The sequence below is a fragment of the Rhinolophus ferrumequinum genome, chromosome 8 (assembly GCF_004115265.2).
Source record: "Rhinolophus ferrumequinum isolate MPI-CBG mRhiFer1 chromosome 8, mRhiFer1_v1.p, whole genome shotgun sequence".
NCBI classification, from domain to species: domain Eukaryota; kingdom Metazoa; phylum Chordata; class Mammalia; order Chiroptera; family Rhinolophidae; genus Rhinolophus; species Rhinolophus ferrumequinum.
Window position 1 is genome coordinate 38,757,906 of NC_046291.1, and position 6,494 is coordinate 38,764,399.

At 34.3% G+C, this 6,494-nt stretch overlaps 1 pseudogene; it reads left to right on the plus strand.

Moving 5' to 3' along the window:
* Positions 1-2,766: 2,766 nt before the first annotated feature.
* On the plus strand, positions 2,767-3,567 carry LOC117026251 (proteasome subunit alpha type-1-like; annotated as a pseudogene).
* Positions 3,568-6,494: the final 2,927 nt, after the last annotated feature.

The window sequence follows — 6,494 nt, forward strand, 5'->3', positions numbered from 1 at the left end:
TCAGGCTTCTCTACATGCATTCTGGTTCTCCAAATGTAATTAAATGCCTGGCAACACAAACGAGGGAAAAGCTCCAAATAAGAGTTTAACACTCCCCTTGGTGTCAGCTCCTGTAGGAGTACCTTCTACTCTAGTTTTCAGTTTCTTCTTTTTTGGGGGGTACCTGGGAATCTGTTTATTTCTTGTGAGGCCACTATATATTTAAATTTGTTATTTGAATTTAGCATGTCTAGGTGTTTAGAGAGTGATGAGTAGTGTATTAATTCAGTTCTCATTTTGCTAGAAATGTTAAGTCCCCATTTGTTCTTATGCATACTCGTACTTGAATCTGGCTTCTATTCTCACTATTCTAAGATACTTACTTGCTCTTGTCAAAGTCACCAGTGCTTCCTGTACTGTCAAATTCAATGGACATATCTTAGTCCACATCTTAATTTTGAGTGCATTCATAAATGCTGACCAGTTCCTCCTTCCTGGAACACTTTTAGCTTACATGATGCTTGTTTTCTTTTTATGTCTCTAGCTGCTCCTACTCTTCTGTTTAATTCCCAGATATTATTGTCCCCAAGGGCCTGCTGTAGGTTCTCATTTCTTCTTTCTCTACAATATTTCTTCAGGTAAGCTTATCCATTTACATTGCTTTAATATCATCTTTATGCCTGTAACTCCCAAATTTACATGTTGTCCTGCCTTTTGGATGTCTAACAGGCACCTCAAACTTAACATGTCAGAAACACAACTCCTGATGCTCATTCTCCAAATATGTTCCTCCTTTGGTCTTCTCCAATTCAATAAATGGTAACTAGTAGCTAAAGTCTGAAACTTAAGTGTCATTTTCAGTTCTCCAATTTTTATTTTCCATCCTCTCATTATATGTAGTTCACTAGCTGTTACCTGGACTACGTCTTCAATTTCATGTTAGACAATGAGTTTCCTCTCCCACTAGGTCCTAGCCACACTTGTCTCTTCTCCACCTCAGAGCCTTCATGTTTCCTCTATCTTTCCTGGTTTTCATTTGGCTGGCTTCTTTACATCTTTCATGTCTCAGTTCAAATGTCACCTCTTTGGAGAAGACTTTCTTGACTATCTTAAAGTAGCCTTTTCTCTTAACCAGCTACTCTTTTAGACACGACACTGTTTATTTCCTTCATAGCCTTTATCACTACTTGAAATTATCTTATTTGTTTTTATTTTACCTGGCTTCTCTAGAATGAGCACTCCATGAAAAGAGTAACCTTAGATAGTGTTTACACATTATCTATCACTTCCTAGAATAATAAATAGTACCTTGTACGCAGTAGGCACTAAAAATACTTCTTGAACAAATAAATAACAAGATACTTCCACTTCCAGTTATAGCAGACTACTTTGTATTACACCAACTCTCCCAATGAGAACTCTAGACTTTGGATAGAAAATAAAAAAAATAAATCAGACAGAAACTATCCAAGAACTATCAAGGCAGAGCCAAGACTCAAGGAGCCAAGATCCTGATTAGAATGGACATGATGAGAAGTGAACCTGATATTTTGTGCGGAATATCCACTTGGGGCCTTTGCCCATTTGTAAGCAATAGCCAAGAGGCACAGAAGATAACTGCTTTCAGTTATCTTACAGAGTTTGGGAGAAAAAAATTAGGATCCATCCAAGTGCAAGGGCCCAAACAAACACTCCTGGCTTTCCATTGGAAGTACATTCTAGGAATAACCAGAATAAATCAGGAATAAACTAGAAATAAATCAATTCTCACAAAGACTAAGCTCAGTCTTAGATTAGCTCAATCCACTATGTTTTTGCAGCCTAGCAGGCTGCAAAAGCATCATCCAGAGTCTCAAATTTATTCCTATAATTTTCAATTCACAATGTCTGTCATTCAGTTAAAAATTACCACACACACTTTGAAGACAAAAGACCAAAGACTAAGAGAAAAATCGAAAAATAAATCTACAGTAGTTTCAGCACAAATTATAAAATAGCTATGATTATTTAACATATCCAAAAATAAAAGTCCACATAGAATCTATTTTTTTAATCAAATGGAAATTTGAGAACTAAAAAAATACAGTAACTAAAATTAAGAACTCAGAGATATTGAATGCAGACTAGACACAACTATTGAGAGGAATAGTGAAGATGAAAATTGGACAATAGAAAGTATTCAGACTGTATCACAAAACTTTAAAAATATGAAAAATAATGAAAAAATATAAGATACTTATGGGACAAGATGAAAATGTTTATCATAGATGAGATTAGAGTTCCAGAAGGAGAGGAGACAGAGAATAGGGCATACATTATATTTGAATAGATAACGGAGAAGTTTCCAAAACTGATGAAAAACATCAAGCTACAGATTCCAGATATTCCACAAACACCAAGCAGGATAACTTCCAATAAAACAACATCTAAGCACATCATAGTAAAACTCCTGAAATAAGAAACAAATAGAAAATCTTAGAGCAACAGAGGAAAAAGAGACATATCATCTTCCAAGAACAATGGCATTGACAGCTGCCTTTCGACAGAACTGATGAAAGCTAAAAGACAATAGAATGACAGCATCAAAGTACCAAAATAAAATCTCCCAACATATTAATATTGTTTCATGACCCTGTGTAGGCAAAGATTTCTTAAACACAACTCAAAAAGCATATCCATAAAGAAAAGATTGATAAGTAATATTAAAAGAACGAACGTTTGTTTCATTAAATTGTACCATTAAGAATGAAAATGCAAGGTGGTGGCAGCCAGGCCCCCACTAGAATCATGTTTCACAGATGGTATGACAATGATGTCACTGTTTGGAGCCCTCAGGGCAAGATTCATCAAATTGAATATGCAATGGAAGCTGTCAAACAATTTTCAGCCACGGTTGGTCTGAAATCAAAACCCCATGCAGTGTTGGTCACACTGAGGAGAGCACAGTCAGGGCATACAGCTCATCAGAAAAAAAATTCTCCATGCTGATAACCATATTGGTATTTCAATTGTGGGACTTACTGCTGATGCTAGACTGTTAGGTAATTCTACGCACCAGGAGGGTTTGGATTCCAGATTTGTATTTGACAGACCTCTGCCTCTGTCTCGTCTTGTATGTCTAATTGGAAGCAAGACCCACTTATCAATGCAAAGATATGGCTGGAGACCATATGGTGTTGTACTACTTATTGCTGGGTATGATGATATAGGCCCTTGTATTTTCCAAGCCTTTCATCTGATAACTATTTGGAATGCAAAGCTATGTCCATTGGAGCCTGTTCTCAATCACCTTGTACTTACTTGGAAAGACACATGTCTGAGTTTATGAAGTGCAAGTTGAATGAACTGGTTAAGCATGGTCTGTGTGCTTTACAAGAGACACTTCTTGCAGAAGAGGACCTAACTACAAAAATTATTTCCACTGGAATTGTTGGTAAAAACTTGAAGTTTACGATTTATGATGATGACGATGATGATGTGTCTCCATTCCTGGAATGTCTTGAAGAAAGGCGACAGAAAAAGGTTGCTTAATCTGCTCAGCCTGCTGATGAACCTGTAGAAAAGGCTGATGAACCAATGGAGCATTAAGTGCGAAACCAGTGTGTATGTGTATTATCAACTATGCAAGAATGCAGGAACATGTATTGATGATAATAATCTATACTTGGAACCAAAAGATGCGATGGTGGAATGGTATGTTTTAGGAATCAATGCAGATGTGAGTTTTTTTCCAAGCAACTTCAATGCAACCATATAATGGGATGCATTTTTCTTTTAGAGGGTCTATATAATTATTTTCTAGAAAGTATACTTATCTGTACTAATGTTTTTATATGAAGAACATAGTGTCTTTGTGGTTTTAAAGACAATAGATAAATAAAATTGTTTCACATACTGATAAAAAAAAGAATGAAAATGCATACCTTATTACAGGAAAAGATATTTGCAATAAAGATATCTTATACAGGATTCATATATAAAATAAAAAGAACTGTAAGAAAATGACAGATAACCCAATTTTAAAAAGTGGGCTAAAAACTTCAAAGAGTACTTTACAAAAGAGGATACCTAACAGTTAATAAATGTATGAAAAGGTGCTCAATTTTATTAGTCACTACAGAAGTGCAAATTAAGACCACAATAAGATACTCCTACTAAATACCCATCAGAATCACTAAAACACCAAGTGTTGGCTAGGATAATGACCAGCTGGAACTCTCACATACTGCAAATGGGAGGAAAAATTGGAAAACGCTTGGCGTTATCACCTAAAGCTAAATATATGCACCAAGAGACAAGACTATTCATAGCATCATTATTTATGCTAGCTCCAAAACTGGAAATACTCATCAGAACCAGAACGACATCTAGCAATTATAGTGCACTCAGTGAATGTAAATAAGCTTTATTATTATTCTTTTTAGCCTGTGAAAGTATTTCCATATTTGGTAGATTCTAAAAATCTGCACAACTGAGAACCAATAACATCAACTCGGAAATATCTAATCAAATATAATAACTGAAAATGTCTAAATAAAATAATTCTTACCTCAAGGTTTGTTAAAAAACTTATGCTAAATTTAATCACTGACCGTTTTTTTAACATTAGGCATAAATTAGATTCAACTTTATTTTTAAGAGGTATACTCTATTACACTGGAATAAAGCCTCCTCTTCCTATTGAATTGAAGAACTACGTTTTTAAAAGAAATATCTTGCAAGGAGACAAAGCAAGTTTTTAATTTATTATTGCAGTATGAATCACCAATTAACCTATTCTGTCTCACAGAAGAATGTTAAAAGTAATGCTACAAAAAAATTATGCATACACAATGCAAACTGGAATTTAATGTAATATTATTGGTTAAAATTCTTATTCTTTCTGAAAATGGGAAAACAAGAATCCATTCAGTTAGTGGCAAAGGACCTATAGTCATAATCTAACTCATTTATTTAGGAAATCTTTCTCCTATCCTCCCATTACATTTTATACATGTGTCCATAACAATCAATAGCTAATTGTAATGAATGCTTTGTATTTATATATCCTCACTCAAATAGTAGAAATAATGCTTTTTCATTTAAGTATCCCCAATTTCTAGTTGAGTGCCTGGCACTTACTAGGAACTCAAGATATGTCAAATAGATGAAAACTGAAGGAAGTTGTAAATACTACATTAGGGAGAACTGTGAATTCCAGGCCAACATCTCAGATTTGTAAATCATAGGGCAGGACTCAATTCTGCAAGACTTGATATATCCTGGATGACCTAATAAAAATCATATGTATAAAAACGTAAAGTCAAAAACACACCAGTTGGATGATGTTTACCTTAAGATGAACAAGTAATCTGTTTCAACCCTGAAACAGGCTTACTCATATGTTTATTATAATGCATTCTTCTGCTTACTTTTTAACAATATTTGCCTGTATGTGAACTTTTCTTTCTAGTGGAATAAAAAATTAATTTATTCTCAAATATATAGACAAATATATAACTACTCAAAATTATAAATTTACCATCATTATTTTCCAGGCAAGAAATATCTTCATTAAAATGTCTCCTAAAAAATTGCTCCTATGTGTCTAACATCTCAAGTGAGACACCTCTACAGGAATCCTCTGATATGTCTACCAGAACTCAAGTTTTTATTATTAATGAACTTCAAACAAGGCTCTTAAATAATCAGCTTAGTTCTTTTCCTGACATTTTGTTAAGTAAACATGGGGATGTTATCATTCCAATTTTACTGATGGAGAAAACAAAAGGTATACGAATATCCCAGGGGTGCCAAAACAATGTATACTAGTGGACACTTTGGTCAACGTTGCTCAAGCAGTAGTTGGCCGTAATCAGAAGTGTTTGGACGCTGATGGTAACCACTTTGAGCACCTCTTGTAATTGCGTAAGTCAAACATGACTTGTATTCATATTTTTTTTTATTAGTTTCAGGTTTACAAAACAATGTAATAGTTAGACATTTATACCCCTCACAAAGTGACAACCCCCTCCCCCAATCTACTACTCCTCTGACATTGTATATATACAATTCCACTGACTTTATTCCCTATGTTGTACTCCACATCCTGTGACTATATATTAAATGTATTCATCTTTGTTATGGGTATATATTGAGTATTACAATTTTAATACAGTTTTCCTTTCTTAAAATGCATATACATTTTTTTGGCACCCTCTGTATAAAGCCTTACTGCCTTACCGCAGTAGTCATAAATGTCCAGCAGAGATTACAGTAGAACCGTAATCTTTTACAGTAGAACTTTTTCTCAGATGTTGCCTTTATGGCTCTATTAGCAATTCTGTTTTCTTTTCCAAAACTTCTTTTCATAGAGTTTTAATCACAAGTTTCTCTTCTATATATGTTCCATTTAGGGCTTATTTTCCTTCAAAGAATTTTCACCTCTTTTTTTCCCCAACTTATTTATTGCCTAGGGTGGCTGAGAAGAATATTCTGCTTAAATAGAAAGTTATAAAACTAACATATGCATAACC